Source organism: Procambarus clarkii, chromosome 55, assembly GCF_040958095.1.
Source record: "Procambarus clarkii isolate CNS0578487 chromosome 55, FALCON_Pclarkii_2.0, whole genome shotgun sequence".
In the NCBI taxonomy this organism is placed as follows: Eukaryota; Metazoa; Arthropoda; class Malacostraca; order Decapoda; family Cambaridae; genus Procambarus; species Procambarus clarkii.
In genome coordinates, this window is record NC_091204.1 from 17,448,858 (window position 1) to 17,468,496 (window position 19,639).

Genomic DNA, 19,639 nt, shown 5'->3' on the forward strand with positions numbered 1-19,639 from the left:
AATAAAATGTTGTAAGGCGTGGGACAGCTTTTATAAATGGAAGCCTCTCTCTCTCTCTCTCTCTCTCTCTCTCTCTCTCTCTCTCTCTCTCTCTCTCTCTCTCTCTCTCTCTCTCTCTCTCTCTCTCTCTCCCTCTCTCTCTCTCTCTCCCTCTCCCTCTCTCTCTCTCTCTCTCTCTCTCTCTCTCTCTCTCTCTCTCTCTCTCTCTCTCTCTCTCTCTCTCTCTCTCTCTCTCTCTCTCTCTCTCTCTCTCTCTCTCTCTCTCGTTCTCTCTTGCTATAGAATTATACAAAATATATTGACCTTTCCATGTCTCATATCTGAATACATGTTAATATTAATGTTACAAATAAGAATTTGAATATACCTAAGCACGATCCCCTCCCCCTCCCCCCACCTCCCTGTTTCCGTCCTTGAATGATTTGTAAGAGATCAATATGTTGCATAATTTTAATTAATTGATCATAATCTCTCATATGTACCAACGTTACATAAGACCTCTTGCGACCTTCTTGAATGCTATAAACATGTTCCTTAATCCTTTCCTTTTCCACAGCCGCTGTTAGGCACTTGTGAGTTCATTAATAAAGAAAGATTATGATCTATTAAGTAAAATTATGCAATTTTTTTTATCTCTTACAGATCATTCATGGACAGAAACATAGTATAATCGAGTTCAATCCAATTTAATGATTATAAACACAATCGACTTGAGAATGGTCTAGGACGGACCGAAACGTCGTCGTCCCTTCACCTTCTAGTGTGTGGTCTGGTCAACATACTTCAGCCACGTTATTGTGACTCATCGTTTACATAATAAACACCCAACCCTCTCATCTGAAAATATTGAAAATGACGACGTATCAGTCCTTCCTGGACCATTATTAAGTCTTGTCAAGGATGTTTGGTGGTTAATTTTCAACCCCCGTTACTGTGACTTATTTTCTGCATTGCAATTGCTCTAAACATTAGTTGAGGATTATTTAACTTAGATGCATTCATTGTGAGGTAAAATTACTAGAATTAATGAAAGGATTAATGTGTTCTATCAGCCATCAATGCTGGGATCAGGCACTTGAGTTTGGAGTCACGTCACATCCTAAATACAACAGTTAGAGTCGTCATCACACCTGTTACTATCACAACCTAATCTAACCTATTACCATCACCATCACAACCTAACCTATTACCATAAAAACGACTGAATGCAAGACCTGAATATTTTCACATCTCGCAAACATTGCATAAAATTTTCTAATTACCAATCATTAATAAACACTAAGGACTAAACATTTATAATAATATTAATAATTATTTTTATTATTATTTACATAAATGTACATACATGCAAAATGAGTTACAAGCAAAATGATGGATTTCTAGATAAAACAAGTATATACAATGCCTTAAACCACCAATACGTACACCATTTCGGGAAATCTCAGTACAGTACATTAAGCAAATCTTATAAATTAAATACCGAACATGATATTTTACTTTATTTGAGTAACCGGGATACGATGAAAATAGAAGATTCTTGTAACACGTTAACATAACAGTACAAATTAAAACAATAATATTGGAACTCGGCGAACAAACAGGGTGTGGTGGATGTGTGGCTCACTGGTAAACAGGGTGTGGTGGAGGTGTGGCTCACTGGTAAACAGGGTGTGGTGGAGGTGTGGCTCACTGGTAAACAGGGTGTGGTGGAGGTGTGGCTCACTGGTAAACAGGGTGTGGTGGAGGTGTGGCTCACTGGTAAACAAACAGGGTGTGGTGGATGTGTGGCTCACTGGTAAACAGGGTGTGGTGGAGGTGTGGCTCACTGGTAAACAGGGTGTGGTGGAGGTGTGGCTCACTGGTAAACAGGGTGTGGTGGAGGTGTGGCTCACTGGTAAACAGGGTGTGGTGGAGGTGTGGCTCACTGGTAAACAAACAGGGTGTGGTGGTGGTGTGGCTCACTGGTAAACAGGGTGTGGTGGAGGTGTGGCTCACTGGTAAACAGGGTGTGGTGGAGGTGTGGCTCACTGGTAAACAGGGTGTGGTGGAGGTGTGGCTCACTGGTAAACAAACAGGGTGTGGTGGAGGTGTGGCTCACTGGAAAACAAACAGGGTGTGGTGGAGGTGTGGCTCACTGGTAAACAAACAGGGTGTGGTCAGGGAGAGCAACCCGTTCTCGCAAATTCGTATAGTCAATATTGACTTATTAACTACGTGCATAGGTGATATACTAAACATAATAGATACCCTTAAAAAGCTTCATAGAAAACACCGACCTTACCTAACCTTGTTAGTATCTTAAGATAAGCATCTTATTGCTTCATAATTACAATTATTACTTAACCTATACCTATTATAGGTTAGGTAATAATTGTAATTACGAAGCTATAAGATGCTTATCTTAAGATACTAACAAGGTTAGGTAAGGTTGGTGTTTTCTATGAAGCTTTTAAGGGTATCTATTATGTTCAGTATGTCACCTATGCACTTATTTAATAAGTCAATATTGACTTTACGAATTTGCGAGAACGGGTTGGGGAGAGAAGCGAACGTCAAGGAAACTTTTGCCTAGTGTGGCTTGACGCTGTCCCAATACGATTGTCGTTCTTCACCCTTACAATACCCCCTACATCTAACAGTCACGTGTATCCGGTCCCTGTTGCTGGTGTGTAGAGGGGGGTCATATGTGTAGAGTTAAATACATCAGGAGATACAATATACAGTATAAATCCATAAATAACTTTACCAGAAAAATCTCATATACACTGATGTGTAAACCGGGTACCTCATATAGCTATATCCTATATTTTGTATCATATTTCCAGTATAGTGAGTTATGTGATTTACTTTTTCAAAATTTCAACATTTAAAAATAAGATACATTAAATTTATTTATATAGTTTAAATGTTTTCATTCGGCTCTATTTTAATTTCCGTTTTGTGTGTAAACTGACGAAGCTTTCTCAGTACAGCTTGTGTGGTACAGAGACTTGTTGTTGTTGTTGTTAAAGATTCGCTACTTGGAACAAACAGTTCTAAGTAGCACGGGCTATGGTGAGCCCGTGTTAGAGACTTGAGTTATAGGTTATAACATTATAAGTATAATTATTCTTCATTATATGTACAAGCTATGTGAAATATTCACTATGTTTAGGACGAAATAACGCATCTATTGTTATTAACGTTATTCCTTCTCTTGCAAATAGTCCCGTTCCCTCTACTGCCCTTCATCACATCTACAAGTGCAGCATCCTCCACTTCATCTCCTGCTGTTCATCACACAAAGTGCAGCATCCTTCACTTCATCTCCTGCTGTTCATCACACAAAGTGCAGCATCCTCCACTTCATCTCCTGCTATTCCCCACAACAAGTGCAGCATCCTCCACTTTATCCAAAACTATTCACTACACCAATAAGTAAATAATATAACCCTCAATTCTTTCCTTACGAACATTAAAACCAATGTAAAATCGTTCATATCATCCTTCTCGGATCTCGCAAACAACCTTGATTGAATGTTGGCGCATAAAAAACGTCGTGTTTGATGGGAATTCCTTTAATCTTGCATAAATATGTCGTTATTGCCACTTACCCGCATCTGCCAGGATACGGAACCCCATCGATCAACCACAGCGCCCGTTTTCCAAGGATTTATCTTATATTCACTACTCTCCTCCTCTTTCCAGCAACTGGATCTTTATTGAGCGTGTAGGTCCATTCACGTGACTGAGTTCGATCTCGTGAGTTCGAAGGTTTAATGTCTTTAACTGGACGCTTTCGCCTCTTGTGTGTAATTATTTGCGACCTTACGTGCGAAGCGTAAACCAATGGTGTACAGGTTTCAGGTCTCAGCTTAGTGTTTACTCACGGTTTACAGCTTAGTTGATCTTGTCTGGCAAATCTGGGGCCAGGTCCATGAAGCAGTTTCGCAAATACTTGCGAACGTGTACATCTTTCCTCAATCTTTGACGGCTTTGGTTACATTTATTAAACAGTTTACAAGCAAGAAAACTTCCCAATCAACTGTTTTTATTGTTATAAACAGTCTTCTGTTGCGTCGGAGCTCATTAACTGTTTAATAATTGTAAACAAAGCCGTCAAAGATTTAGGAAAGATGTACAGGTTCGTAAGTGCTTACGAAACTGCTTCGTGAATATAGCCCCATCCTTCTTCGCCTGTGAATTCGAGGTCATGGACACCAATAACAATAATGATGTTGACTCTCTTGAATTTAGTAAGGCCTTCGGACTCGCACCCAACTTGAGGGTGATTATGAATGATGAGGAACACGAGAGTGGACGGAGGATTCTCAACTGAGTAGAGTTGCTCAGCAAGCAGGCATGAAGCTCTGCAATTACACTGTAGTGGAACCCTCAGTGATCATCAGGGGGAGAACGTGGTGGAACTGGATGCAACAAGTTCCAATTAATATTAAAACTGAAGAATAACATTAATTTTATTGCTAATACTTCTTATAAAGAATCTTAGAATTCTATTGGCTTTATTTACAACATTTATTTATTCCTCGGTTTAAGAACCCTACTAATGTTACCAACACCCACATCTCTCATAACTCGAGCAATATCCAGCTGATATATGGTAACTTTATTACACACAGAGATCACAATAGCGTGATGCATCAAATGAACAAATCCACAAGGGCCGTGACTAGGATTCGAACCTACGTCCGAGAGCATCCCAGACGTTGCCTTAGGTTCGAATCCTCGTCACGGCCCTTGTGGATTTGTTCATGGTAACTTTCTTATCTTACATCGAGCTCGGAACCCTGTTTTTGTCAGCATACAAGACAAATCTAACAATGTCTCGATTGCGAGGGACCCACGAGGGGCCCTTGTGGGTGCAGAAGCCCTCCAGGTTGCCATTCTTTTGACCATGTCATGGTGCAGTTGACTAGAGCGTGTCCGGGTGCATAGGTTCGAACCCTTATGAAGGCTTCTGTGGATTTGTTCATTGATATATCAAGTTGTTTCTCTGTGTGATCTCTCAATCATTATAAAGTTTTACTATGTAGTCGTGTACCAATGGAGAGTCCTCTATGGTAATTTAATCGGAAAATATGCCAATAGTGCTCTTCAAATCGTGTCTAAATTGTTTATATGTAGGTAAACAGGAGAGGTTGACCAGACCACACACACTAGAAGGCGAAGGGACGACGACGTTTCGGTCCGTCCTGGACCATTCTCATCGACTTGAGAATGGTCCAGGACGGACCGAAACGTCGTCGTCCCTTCACCTTCTACTGTGTGGTCTGGTCAACTTACTTTAGCCACGTTATTGTGACTCATCGCCTGCAAACAAAAGAGGGACCAATGGCAGAGTCTGTTCTTAATTCTCTTGTATATTGTTTCCATTTTTGTCCGATGAGGTTCTGTAGTCCAACAGGTCCCCCATTTTGGTTCTTTGTTGTTATTCGTTGTAAACAATTTACATTTTATGATCCGGTCCGGGTCTTTATTAGTCGATCAAGCTGTCGAGTCCTCCCCTGAAGCATCTGGTTTCTCAGTCATGTTCCACCCGTCTCCTCCTCTTTTCCAAGCGTTGATAGCTCTAATTTTCTCAGGTTTTCATCGTGTTCCATTTCTCTAAACTAACTCACTCGCCTCACACCTCTCCGCTGCCATCTCCTGCCTCCCTCCCCCCCCCCCCACACACACCCCTCGCTCTCACCCTCACATTCCATCCTACCATCCCCTACACCTATCCCTCCTTGCTGCTCTCTCTCAACCCCAATCCTTCAGCTGCCATCCACCGTCCCCTCTCAATCCCACCAAACTCAAATCTATTCTTTTCCAAGTTTTTTCTCTCCCCATCTGATTAGACAAGATGGTTCAGTGAAATTACTGCTGCGATATTTTGGGTTTTACGCAAGCCCATCATAAGGAAGGTTACCCCTTTACCACCCATCGTGTTCTACTCCCAGCGGCTCATCTGATTGGCTAGAACACTCCTGCATTATGAGTCTCCTCCACTCAGGAGCTCCCAGCCTAGGTATACCGCCCTTCAGTACTCATCCACACCAAGGATTTGATTTATTTACATAATTGTACAAAATTGTGAATAACTTTCATTTTAACTGCCTTGTGTCCTCATGTGAGAAGCCTTGTTATGTATGATTTTGTTACGTATGATTTTTGTTACTCAACTCTAGTCTTAGTTGTGACAATTTGTTTAATATTTTGCTGATTATGAAGCAAACTGTTAATTATAAAATGTCTTGATAGTGATTTGGAAATCTTGTATGCAACGAAATTTCTTTGTATGTAAAGAAGAGAATGAGTATACCGGTGTTACCAGACTGAAGCAAGAGGCTTCGGGGATTTGTTGTGTATTCTGAAAATGTATTATTGACCTCTGGAGACGCTGTTCTCACTCATGGTGAGTTTATTGAAAGTCTGTCATAAATAGTTCGAAACAGAGCATTGTCGGAGAAGTCAAGGGTATAACACAAGGCATATTACTGAGGTGTTAAACACATGAATGCAAAATAAAACACGAATGAATGGAAATAAAATTAAATAAGTTTAGATTTAATAAAGACCAGGGTAAATAATGGTTTAAAAACAGGGGTTGTTAATTTGTGGAACAGATTAGAGGGTGACATTAATAGACGGGGGGTCGTTGGGTTGTTTCAAGCTTAGGCTAGACATATATAAATGAGTGTGGGTGGGGTATAAACACCCACTCACGGGTTCTTACGGGCTATTCATGCCCGTGTCACCTCTTGGCTGGCTTAATCTTCACCAATCAGTCGGGTTACCTGGTACCTGGTTGATGGGGTTCTGGGAGTTCTTCTACTCCCCAAGCCCGGCCCGAGGCCAGGCTTGACTTGTGAGAGATTGGTCCACCAGACTGTTGCTTGGAGCGGCCCGCAGGCCCACATACCCACCACAGCCCGGTTGGTCCGGCACTCCTTGGAGGAATAAATCTAGTTTCCTCTTGAAAATGTCCACGGTTGTTCCGGCAATATTTCTTATGCTTGCTGGGAGGACGTTGAACAACCGCGGACCTCTGATGTTTATACAGTGTTCTCTGATTGTGCCTATGGCACCTCTGCTCTTCACTGGTTCTATTCTACATTTTCTTCCATATCGTTCACTGCAGTACGTTGTTATTTTACTGTGTAGATTTGGTACTTGGCCCTCCAGTATCTTCCAGGTGTATATTATTATATAAATATATTATTATCGTGGACGATATTCTATAAATTCTCAAAATCGCAATTTCCGCGGAAAATTGCACTCATAATGTGCAAGGCTAAGGAAAAGCTCTGCATACCTTTGATCATACTAGTTCCCCATACTTCACCCCTCTCACCCCCACCATGATGCCCTCTCTGTCATCTCATCTCCCCATGATGCTCTCTCATCTCCTCATGATGCTCTCTCATCTCCTCATGATGCTCTCTCATCTCCTCATGATGCTCTCTCATCTCCTCATGATGCTCTCTCATCTCCTCTCATGACAACCACTCTCCCCTCTCACACATCACCCAGCAGTCCAAGAGTTGTAATCGGCTACGTAGCCATACAAGAATGCGAAATAATGATGAGAGCCACTGTTACAGCCCCCGCTACTCTGCTGGGTAAATCCACTCCGGGCTCACCATAGCCCGTGCTACTTGGAACATTTTGTTGCAAGTAAGTAAATCTGAAACTACAGCAACATAACAGATAAACGAACGTTCCTACCACCAGATACTTATGACTCATGAATGTAGAGATAATATTGAAGAACAAGAAAGTGCATATTATATATATATATATATATATATATATATATATATATATATATATATATATATATATATATATATATATATATATATATATACCGTGAAGTGGAATGCGTATCTTTCTATACACATGCCCGAAATCACTAATAGTCTGCTAATAACAAAGTAGATAATATAGCAGGTAATAAAGTAATAAAGTAGGTAATAAATTATTAAAGTAGGTAATAAAGTAGGTGATCTTCTTTACCCCTTTTACGGATGGCGTGGCGTATATCACACTTAAACCTTCGATGGGAAACACACTTTGTATTTCTCGATAATATTCGTCTCCAGTCCCGGTTCCCCGGCCTCTGTATATAGTCGTCTCTCAGAACCCAATTCTGTTTTACTGTATTTTTGGGGCGTCGGAGTTATGAAGAAAGTCTCTTCAAAACCAGACGCTTCAGTGGCCTCTCTGTTTACTGACCACCTCCATCAGCATAGCTACTATCCCCTCTATCCTAAACCAGCACAGCTACTATCCCCTCTATTCTCCATCAGCACAGCTACTATCCCCTCTATTCTCCATCAGCACAGCCACTATCCCCTCTATCCTCCACCACTACAATCACATCAACTACCACTACCACCATCATTATTTCTCCGATCCATCACCACTAATTCCCCCCTTCACTATCCTCTATCCTCCTTCCATTCTCACACACCCACGTCCCTCGCTTCAGTAGAACTCGCTGCTTAATACATTTCCTCCTGCAAATAATAGTTTAATATTTAGATGAAACGCTCATTCATCAACAGTAAGTCATCAGAATGATGCCATTCCAGTGGACAAAGCAAAGTCTGGAGTTTATAGACCAATATACACAGAGAGATGTGGCCCCATTTCTCGGTGTAGATACACTAAAAGTTTACTATAGTCATATAAACTTTGTACACAACTATGGTATACTATTTATTTGATCAGTAAGATATTGTTAGCGACGATAACTCTACTGTGGTTGATTGGCCCTATAAGTTATCACCAGACCGGCAAATTCTGTCTCCATACGCAAACGATGAGTCACAATAACGTGGTTTAAATATGTTGACCAAACCACACACTAGAAAGTGAAGGGACGACGACGTTTCGGTCCGTCCTGGACCATTCACAATCGACTTGAGAATGATCCAGGACGGACCGAAACGCTGTCGTCCCTTCATTTTCTAGTGTGTGGTTTGGTCAACATGTCCCCATATGTTTCACTGCTAGTGTGTCCTCATAAGTCTCGCTACTAGTATCTTAGCTACATTTCAACGACAAATCCTCTTCATCAGAGAATAACTATTGCTAATACTAGCTTCTCCATACGGTCGTTATATGACAGAAAGGTGTGGGCAAGTCACATCAACAGGAAGCGTGGCATAACTCCCATCTTTCAGTTCCAGGTCATTGTGTACAGATATTTGACAGCTCAATCGCCACTGGTGTGCGTTAAGTCTGAGAAAATGCACGATAATGTCCGGAAATCTCTGACGTATCGGCTTTCAAGCTGTAAATTATCGAGAAATATATATTTGGGGATGTTTTAAAGATGACAGGATTACGGGATCAAGTTTTCAAGCTGTGGTATTCTGCAGCAGCAAGAGTGGTCGTGAGGTCGCGAGCAGAAGCAGACCAGTTGTGTTGGAGACGCGGGTGGGAAAGGCGTGCGCTGTCTGAGGCTCTCCAGGCGTGGGGGAAAGAGAGAGAGAGAGCCACAGTGCTTGTCTAGACACGGGCCAACACACACGCCCGCCTCTGGATGTGCCGAACTGGTCTCTACAATCGGCTATAACACGCTCTCCTGGGACGTACTCCTCACGGACCTCAGACTACAGTTGACTACGACCTCCACTGTAGCTGACTACGATCTCTTCTGTAGCTGACTGTTCCTGCTTTTGTTATATTTGGTTTTTACTTCGGTTGATGAGAACTTCACGTGCTACTGTTGTCAGCGTGTGTGACTGTGGGCAGTGATGCCATTATAAGGCCGCCAGACAACTAAATACACTTCTTTTTTACTGTTGCTCAAACTTCTTGCTTCTTGCTGCGACTTTCTCCTCCGGCACTGAAGTTGATAGTTCAGTCATGCAACTGCTGGTGCAATAGCTACTGTTGCTTGTTGTTGCTACTAACAAGAGTGCTGCTACTGCTGTTATCTCTACTACTTCCTAATACAATTACTGTTGCTACCGTTGCTACTACAATTGCTACCTGCACTACCACAACTCCGGGCATCTTAAGCATACGCACCGATGTAGCCAAGATCGAGACACCATCGACCACCACACAGCCAAGGCTCTCAAAAGGTAAGATCTTGAACCTTATCTCCAAGAAAACTACTACCCCCACTTTTACTACATGTATGAAAGCTGTTTATGGTATTTGAGATTATTATACACCAAATTTATATTATATATATTTATATATTAGCCCTGGGCGCCTGGGGTAAATGTGCACCTAAGTTCCTAAAGGAGGTGGGTGAGGAAGTTACCTGACAAACTAAAGACTCAAGAGTGGTCAGTTTCCTGTTCCAGCGCCTCAGTGTCGTGATCCAGAGAGGAAATGTTTCTGTATCTTAGGTACGCACCCAATCTGCCAAGAGATGGACGAGGTCTTTGAACAGTGATTGTTATATATGTGTTTTCTGTAAACTGTAGCAATGTAATAAAATAAAATTAATAAAAAAAAGAATAGGGGTAGCAGGAGAAGAAAAAATTAAAGTGTTCAGTGAGAACCTCACAAGGTCTTCTCTGAATACTCTTTATTTTCTTCTTCGAGGCTATGGGTCCCTACAATTGCACCAGAAGTGGTACCCCTATATATATATATATATATATATATATATATATATATATATATATATATATATATATATATATATATATATATATATATATATATATATATATATATATATATATATATATAGTCACCCTGCTACTCGGGACGGTCAACTAATTTAGAGCAATTAACACGGGCAGGTTTCAAGGCCGAGCTCTCAATACTTGGGAGGGAATGATGGAGTGTGTGGTCGGTGGAGGCGGACAGGGGGGAGGGGAAGTGAAGGTGGGAAGAACGGAGGGAGGGGAGAGGAAGAAGAGGGAGGGAGGAGAGAAAGTAAGAGGTGAGAGGCGAGAGGAAGCAATGGAAAAACAGGAGAATAAATAATGGAAGGGAAGAAAGAGAGAGAGAGAGAGAGAGAGAGAGAGAGAGAGAGAGAGAGAGAGAGAGAGAGAGAGAGAGAGAGAGAGAGAGAGAGAGAGAGAGAGAGAGAGAGGGAGAGAGGGAGAGAGGGAGAGAGAGAGAGAGAGAGAGAGAGAGAGAGAGAGAGAGAGAGAGAGAGAGAGAGAGAGAGAGAGAGAGAGAGAGAGAGAGAGAGAAAGAGAGAGAGAGAGAGAGAGAGAGAGAGAGAGAGAGAGAGAGAGAGAGAGAGAGAGAGAGAGAGAGAGAGAGAGAGAGAGAGAGAGAGAGAGAGTTAATTCTTCTATCTACCTGTCGCGCTTGGATTGAACGTTCATTATAGCTTCCAGTCACGCAATGATTGGACGTTTAATTTAGCTTCCTGTCACGCATGGATTGGACGTTTAATTTAGCTTCCTGTCACGCATGGATTAGACGTTCATTATAGCCTCCTGTAACGCATGGATTGAACGTTCATTATAGCTTTCAGTGACGCATGGATGAGGCAGTGATTCAATGCCTCCACCTCTCACCAATGAATCAGACACGCATTGCTTCTTCATGCTACGAACATCTTAATCATCTTCATGCTCGAACGTCATCTTAATGTGTTGTCAATAGTTTAACTTGGATAATGTATAATCCATTAAAAGTTGTTAGATTTAAAAACTAAAAATAGTCTCAGCTAAAAATAAGAAAGTTTAAGCCAACCATTAGAACATAATAGTCTTTGACGTTCTGACTTGATACAGAAAGACTTAAATATTGCACCATATTGATGCTGATTACAAGAGTTAATGATCTTGCTGTATATTCACTGTATTTTATGGATGCTCAACATGTGAGAGCTTAACTCATTCACTGTTGCTGTAACGGGGAATTTGAACCTGTTTGCTGAGTGGTTTAGGGCCATTTCAGCTGAGGGTCTTCCTTGTTTGTCTTGTATTCGGGTCTTCGAGGTTATGGGACCTTGAACCATTTCCAGAGGTGGTTTTCTTTACTTCCTCTTACATGTTTAGTACTGTAGTTCCAGCCTACTGTGTATTTCTATGAGCATTGTCCTTCATGTCACTGCTTCCCCCTCTTTAAGTGCAATGTTTCCCAGTCAATATGACTATGATTGAAATCTCCTATAACTAGCAGCTTTGCTTTTAGTCTCCGGGGATTTTTAGAAGTTCCTAAAAAATGCCAAAGCATTTTTTCACCGTCATTCTCTCACTATTGCACTTTATGAGAACAGAAAAAGAATCTCCTTTTCCTCTATATTCTTGTCTCTTTGTATTACACTACATTTTGAGGTAAACTTTGCATCAGTTATTATTCTAATTATTTTGATATCAACAATTGCACTTTAATTGGGATTAAACGTAATTATTTCTTTTGAGTTCATATAGTCTATTTGAGTCTATGAGCATTACTATGTGTGTGTGTGTGTGTGTGTGTGTGTGTGTGTGTGTGTGTGTGTGTGTGTGTGTGTGTGTGTGTGTGTGTGTGTGTGTGTGTGTGTGTAAACAGAAAACTCAGTAACCTGGAGCATAATTAATCGTAACTAAGCACTACAAGGCTTCAATGGACAGTGATGTATTACATTTCACACGAAAGAGTAAAATAAGAGTATGTTTTTATACGTAATAAATTCTCACGTGGCATAGGGGCCAGAGGTGCATTTGCATCTAATGTCTCTCTGATTCTCTGAATCCCTTTCTATCTTTCTATTTCTATCCAACCCCCTTCCCCCCCCCCCTCTCTCTCTCTCACTCTTTGTCTCTGCTTGCTTACTCTAGCTTTCCTTACTACCTCTCTTTCTCCTCCCATACATTCTCTCTCTCTCTCTCTCTCTCTCTCTCTCTCTCTCTCTCTCTCTCTCTCTCTCTCATTCTCCTTCCCTTACTTCTCGTCTCTATTCTTATTACCCCCTTCCACTTACTCAATCCCTTTACACGTTTCGATCTCATTAAATTTTGTTCTCAGTATTATCCATTACCTCCCACATCTCCAGCACTTCTGTTCTCTATTCCCTGGTCATTTTAATTTAGTTTCAATCCCTTATATCCTCTTTCAAACAGATTTGGAGGTGATCCAATCCCGTATGATAATAGAGTTCCGCACGGGTTATGGAGAGTTAACTCGACTGCAAAAATAACACGATCGATGGATTTCCTCTATTTTTGGGAATCATGTCATGACCTAATGCATATTTTAGTGGTGTTCTTTCATGATATTGATAACAGACATCCTAGTTTAAGGTGACTTAGAGAAAGGAAACCTTTGTCGCAAGACTGAGGTTAGAACAGCGAACTAATTAACCATTGGTCCTATGTTGGATTCCTGGGTAGAATGTGACATTTGATCCTGTTTTCTAACACCTGGTGTTAGAACACACCAGTGTTAGAAAAGTTCCAGCCTGGGGAATGACCTGGGGGGGATTACAGGAGCCTCGATGAGACTAACAGGCTCCTAGGAGCTCCTGATAATGGGAAACTGAAACAATTTAATACAATAAAAAATAATTTCAGTGTGTAATTTCCTCTAGCGGTGAAAGCAGGTATATGTGTTAATTTTAAATTACCTAGATTAATTGAATTAGTTATTTAAATTAAAATGTGTTAATATATGGTTAAATTTTAAATTTAAACTTTCAAGTAAAATTCATGTTATTTGATGGATATATGTGAACAGTATTTTGTGTTGTCTCAGCATCTGGAGAAACCAAATTCCTGACAAATATGAATGAATAAATACCATATATGAAATGCATATATGAAAAAAAATAGCGGAGCAAACTTGTTCTGATATAAACAAACTTATGGAAGTTTTTTCTAAGGGAAACGTAGACGAAAATGGAAACCACTTTTCTGTATTCATATAAATGAATCGTAGAGTACACAATACAGGTAGTTCTGAAATGATCTGTAATTATATTACAAACAATACCAGAGATTAGTAAAAACCAATTCTGTGTCGTGATAACGTTCTGAATGGTACAACGTTGTCACGGAAATTTGTTATGTTAACCTCATAAAAATTTCATAATGAGCCCAAACTAATTCTTACTATTAAGCCAAAGCTTACTTGACACAGTTCCTTCACTTTACAAACTCAACGTACATTTTATTTCTAAGAATATTGTTGGGAAAAATAGGGGATTTTTTCCCCTATTTTTTCCCCTATTCCCCCTATTTAAGCTATTTAATAGCTTAAAAATAGTCCAAAAACCGATGATATATATATATATATATATATATATATATATATATATTATATATATATATATATATATATATATATATATATATATATATATATATATATATATATATATATATATATATATGCGAACAAGCCTGAATGGTCCCCAGGACAATATGCAACTGAAAACTCACACCCCAGAAGTGACTCGAGTATGGGAGTATGGGAGTATCCTGGGAGTATGGGTTCGAGTCACTTCTGGGGTGTGAGTTTTCAGTTATATATATATATATATAAAGTTCTTCTTGATTTATGAATATTTTATATGCTTGTGCACTATTGCTTATTCTTTCAAAAGCTGACCTATCAACTTATTTTTGTAATGTATTTTGTAACATTATCAGTACGGTTATCTTCGAAGAGGAAGACATGGAGTCTGCACGATAATAAAGTTCTTAATTCCATCGGCTATTGGAATCGAAATATGGATTGGAGGCAGAATTATTGCCAAACTCCTCCTGGCTTGCACAGTTTGCCTAATCCAGCTTGAGGTAGAGTTATTATAAAAATGCGCACCCTATCTCGTCCATTGCTCTGACCCGGCCTAAGACTGTAGCATAAATTTAACCACATCGGAATCGAATTGTCTTATGAATCCAAGTAGCAGACGAAAAAAGCAATCGTGCGAGAGATTGTCACTATATAAACTTTTACTGACTCTTGGGGCATTCCAGTACCAGGAGCCTCACCGGTAACTACTGTGTGTGTAAGAGACTTCGTCAGATGGAGCGACAATTTGGCCTAATCAAATATTTTCAATTGCAAAATAAACAGAAAACAACATTGTGTTGTTAATACGAAGTATTACACCAAGAGTTAATTCTCCGCTAAGGATCAAAGTCTAGTGCCATAAGACATACGCAAAAGTCATGTATGTTCAGCGTAAGTGAGGTCTTCAGCCCCACCCAACCACTTGGAATGGACGGTAGAACGACGGCCCCGGTTCTTGCAGATCGAAGCTCCATTCCCGATCGTCCAAGTAATTGGGCACCATTCCTTCCCCCCCCCCCCCCCCGTCCCATCACAAATTCGTATCCTCATATCCCTTCCAAGTACTAGATAGTCATAATAGCCTAGAGCTTTCAAAATATAATTACCGTACATTCGAGACGCCTATTATACGGCAACCCGTTCTCGCACTTGTTTTTAGTCAATATTGGCTTATTTAATAAGTGCATATATGACATACTAATTGATTGACTAAGACATACTAAGAAGGTTAGGTGAGGTCGGTTTTTTCTATGAAGCTTTTCAAGGTAAACTAAAATATTCACAATCAATTAGTATGACACATATGCACTTATTAAATAAGCCAATATTGAATATAAGCAAGTGCGAGAACGGGTTGTATACGGTATATATATTTATCAATCACGGAACGAGACCTTCAACATTTATCAATACTCAGCCAGCAAAGATTCTAAAGGTGAGTAAGCAAGCTGTTCTACGAGCTTTGAAGTATGAAACACACTAAGTACAGGACACGCTGCCCGACTGCTCAGTCAGAGAAGCATGAAGCAACCTCTCATATAGTGTGGCATACGGTACCTCCTTAGTCAGTGTGGCACGAAACATCTCTCTAAGGACCTTCGTCGCCAGACCACCAACACCCAACACTAGGTTGCAATCAGATGTTAAATTAAAAAACAAAAAACAAAAAAAACAGCAAATACATGTCATAGAATCAAGAGGACTTAGTAACGATGTTAAAAATTTAACAACACCTGTAGGTAGACCAACACATCTGTAGATAGACCACAACACCTGTAGAAAGGCCAACACACCTGTAGATAGACCACAACACCTGTAGATAGATCAACACGCCTGTAGAAAGGCCAACACACCTGTAGATAGACCAACACACCTGTAGATAGACCAACACCTGTAGATAGACCAACACACCTGTAGATAGACCAACACACCTGTAGATAGACCAACACACACCTGTAGATAGACCAACACACACCTGTAGATAGAGTAACACACATGTAGATATATCAACACATCTGTAGACAGACCAGCATATCTGTAGATAGACCAACACATCTGTAGATAGTCCAACACACCTGTAGGTAGACGAACACACCTGTAGATAGACCAAGACACCTGTAGATAGACCAACACACCTGTAGATAGACCAACACACCTGTAGATAGATCAACACACACCTGTAGATAAATTATGGGTGGGTTGCGAGCCTATTACATCTAACTTAGTCCAATACAATATTTTATTAACCATTTAATTACACAACCACACACATACACACAGATATACACACACATACACACGTATTCCACCTATTAAATATAATGTCCGTTTGTGTGATCAAGTTTGGAGGCCAAACACTTGTGGTAAACCCCGTTAAACTTAGCAGGATTAAACTTGATTAATCACGTTGCAATTAAACCGGATTAATCAACATTTAATCCGTTGCAGACTTAAATGTGGAGTGTTACAAGTGGTTCTGGTGGGGCTATATGCCCGTTGAAGGAACGTCGGGTATAGGAACTCGTTGAAGGGACGTCGGGTATAGGAACCCGTTGAAGGGACGTCGGGTATAGGAACCCGTTGAAGGGACGTCGGGTATAGGAACCCGTTGAAGGGACGTCGGGTATAGGAACCCGTTGAAGGGACGTCGGGTATAGGAACCCGTTGAAGGGACGTCGGGTATAAGAACCCATCCTTCTAATAGTACGTCCGATTTTGACGTATTCTCTACCTAAGGCCAAAAACTGTCGTACTAGAAAATGGTATAATGGCTCGCGAAATTGACAGTCTGTCTCGTTTTCTGTTCGTGGGTCTTCTGGTAGGTTAGGATAAGGGTACTTTAGTACGACAGTTTATTGATGTTGGGAACGCTGGGGAGAACGGGCTGTCTACACACACGGTTCATTTATGGAGACCGTTCGGTTGATGTGAAATGTGGTGTACCACTTCCATAGACTTTTAACTTATTATATATTTGTGTATTCAAATATTATTTGAATACACAAATATTAGAATATTTGTGTATTTAAATATTAACCTATAAAACACTCTATTCAGATGAAAGATTTGCATTCTGAGTAAATTAAACCTATTGAATTGCCGTGCTGCAGGTTAAGGCAAGGAAGGGGTGTGGATTCGAGTCCTTGCGGGAGCAACAACAAATTGGCAACGTTTCCTTTCGCCTCATGACTCTGTTCAACTAATAGTAAATATAAGTACTTTTGGAGTTAGTCTCTGGGGGGCTACATCCTAGGGATAGTTAGTAGTTAGCCAAAAAGTCACACACACCCACACATACACACACACACACACACACACACACACCTGACTCCCTAGCAAACACCTGGGAAAGTTTCCCTGACAACCATTCCATTATTGTTTGCTCCCAAAACAGGGAACCAACTTGATAAACAAATTGACAGACAACAAAAGTGAAGCCTGATCGAGGACCGGGCCGCGGGGACGCTAAGCCCCGATATCATCTCAAGATAACCTCAAGATAACCTCCCCTGTTGACTCAGCAGTAGTTGGGTACCTGGAAGTAAAACCAATTGTGTGTTCCAAGGAATAGTGAGTAGGTTAAGGGTTACCCATGACCCATGGGTAGGGAGAGCTCTATGCGTGCTAACAGGAGTGGAAAGGTTTATACTCCTGTAAAAGAGAGTCAAAGATAGACATCGAGAGACAGGCATACATCGGTAGCGGGACAGAGAGAGAGAGAGAGAGAGAGAGAGAGAGAGAGAGAGAGAGAGAGAGAGAGAGAGAGAGAGAGAGAGAGAGAGAGAGAGAGAGAGAAAGACCGGGTTGATTCGGGCGCCGCTGCAGACTCCATCTTACATATATATATATATATATATATATATATATATATATATATATATATATATATATATATATATATATATATATATATATATATATATATATATATATATATATGTATATAAGCCAATATATATATATTGGGTCTAATAAATATGCATATATGAAATCCTGGGCCTGTGGGACTCGATATATTATAAAATGCTGACCTCAATCAGAGGAACCTAAAACTTTTTATTAACTCCCTTTCCTTCCCCTCTCTCTCGTCTGACCTGTCCTCTTCTCCCCTCTTCCCTTCATTCATTCCTCCCTCCTCACTAATTGAAGTTTTATCCGTAAAAGACTACTACCCATTCTGTCCTCAATCTTTTCTCGTGGTAAAATCCTTACTGTACTGTCCATCATTTGCTGTAAAGGTTTTCTTTGTGTACACACTTCCTGCCCAGGCCCCCAACACACACACACACACTAGCACACACTTTAGGAACTGGAATGAACCAATATAAATGACTGTAGATTGAGGCAGCTTCAACGACAGGTATCATCACTTAACAGCAGATGACAGCGGCAGAAAACAAAACAGTGAAGGTACTCATGTTAGGCCGGTGCACGAATGAAAAAAAACGACTGGTAAAGTTAATGTTTGTAAACAAGACAATAAGAGCCTAAATTCTAGGAAATAAAAACAAATTTCATGTGCTGAGCTACAGGCAAGATTTTTAGAGAAAAATGTGACCTTTATATACTCTATAAAAAGGACAACTTGTTTTCAAGTGTATTGAGCTCTGGCAGATATTTTTTAGAATATTATGCCAACAACAATGTAAAGTTCGGCATAACTAATATTTTAATGTATTTAGTTAGAACTATGTAAAGAGTTATGTTATATATATATATATATATATATATATATATATATATATATATATATATATATATATATATATATATATATATATATATATATATATATATATATAGAGGGGGAATCAACTATTGCAAAAAGAACAAAGACAGGGAATTCAATAACACATAAAAAGATAAGAAGTCAAAAACAAAAGCCGAGTGCAGGCAGGTAAAATGAGATATACCCGGGCGGACAGAAAGACAGACACATAAAAATCGGATAAAAGGGAAAAAGCGAAGTCATAAACTTTATCCTCTGCTGAAATGATCCTTTGTGAAGACATAATGCGACTCATTCCTCAACCTGCTGTCCACACCAACCCTCTCAGGAGGGAGGGAGGGGTTTAAGGGAAGTGAGGGGGGGTTGTAATGACTCCAGATCTCCCTCAGCATCCATCCTCCCCCACTTACGACACCACCGAGATGACAAGAGAAGCGGCTCGGATGCTGGAAAGATCTCCTAGCTATTCACACTGAAAGGTGATGCAGACCGTTTACGACCACCAGGAAGAAAGTTGTGGCATGTGGTGGATAACTGGATGATATAGAGACGTCGTGACGAGAGATAACACAGCCGGCAGGGACATGGTGATGAGAGATAACACAGCCAACAGGGACATGGTGATGAGAGATAACACAGCCAGCAGGGACGTCGTGACGAGAGATAACACACCAACAGGGACGTCGTGAGGAGAGATAAACGTCTCTCTCTCTA

At 40.4% G+C, this 19,639-nt stretch overlaps 1 protein-coding gene across 1 annotated transcript in view; it reads left to right on the plus strand.

The window, feature by feature from the left end:
• The first annotated feature begins 9,433 nt into the window (after positions 1 to 9,433).
• The window catches only part of LOC138352823 (uncharacterized), a 51,850-nt gene continuing 41,644 nt past the window's right edge, over positions 9,434 to 19,639 (plus strand). Inside the window, exon 1 of the mRNA XM_069305393.1 lies at positions 9,434 to 10,082. The gene's annotated coding sequence lies outside the window, so the exon portion shown is untranslated. The remainder of the gene's footprint in view (positions 10,083 to 19,639) is intronic.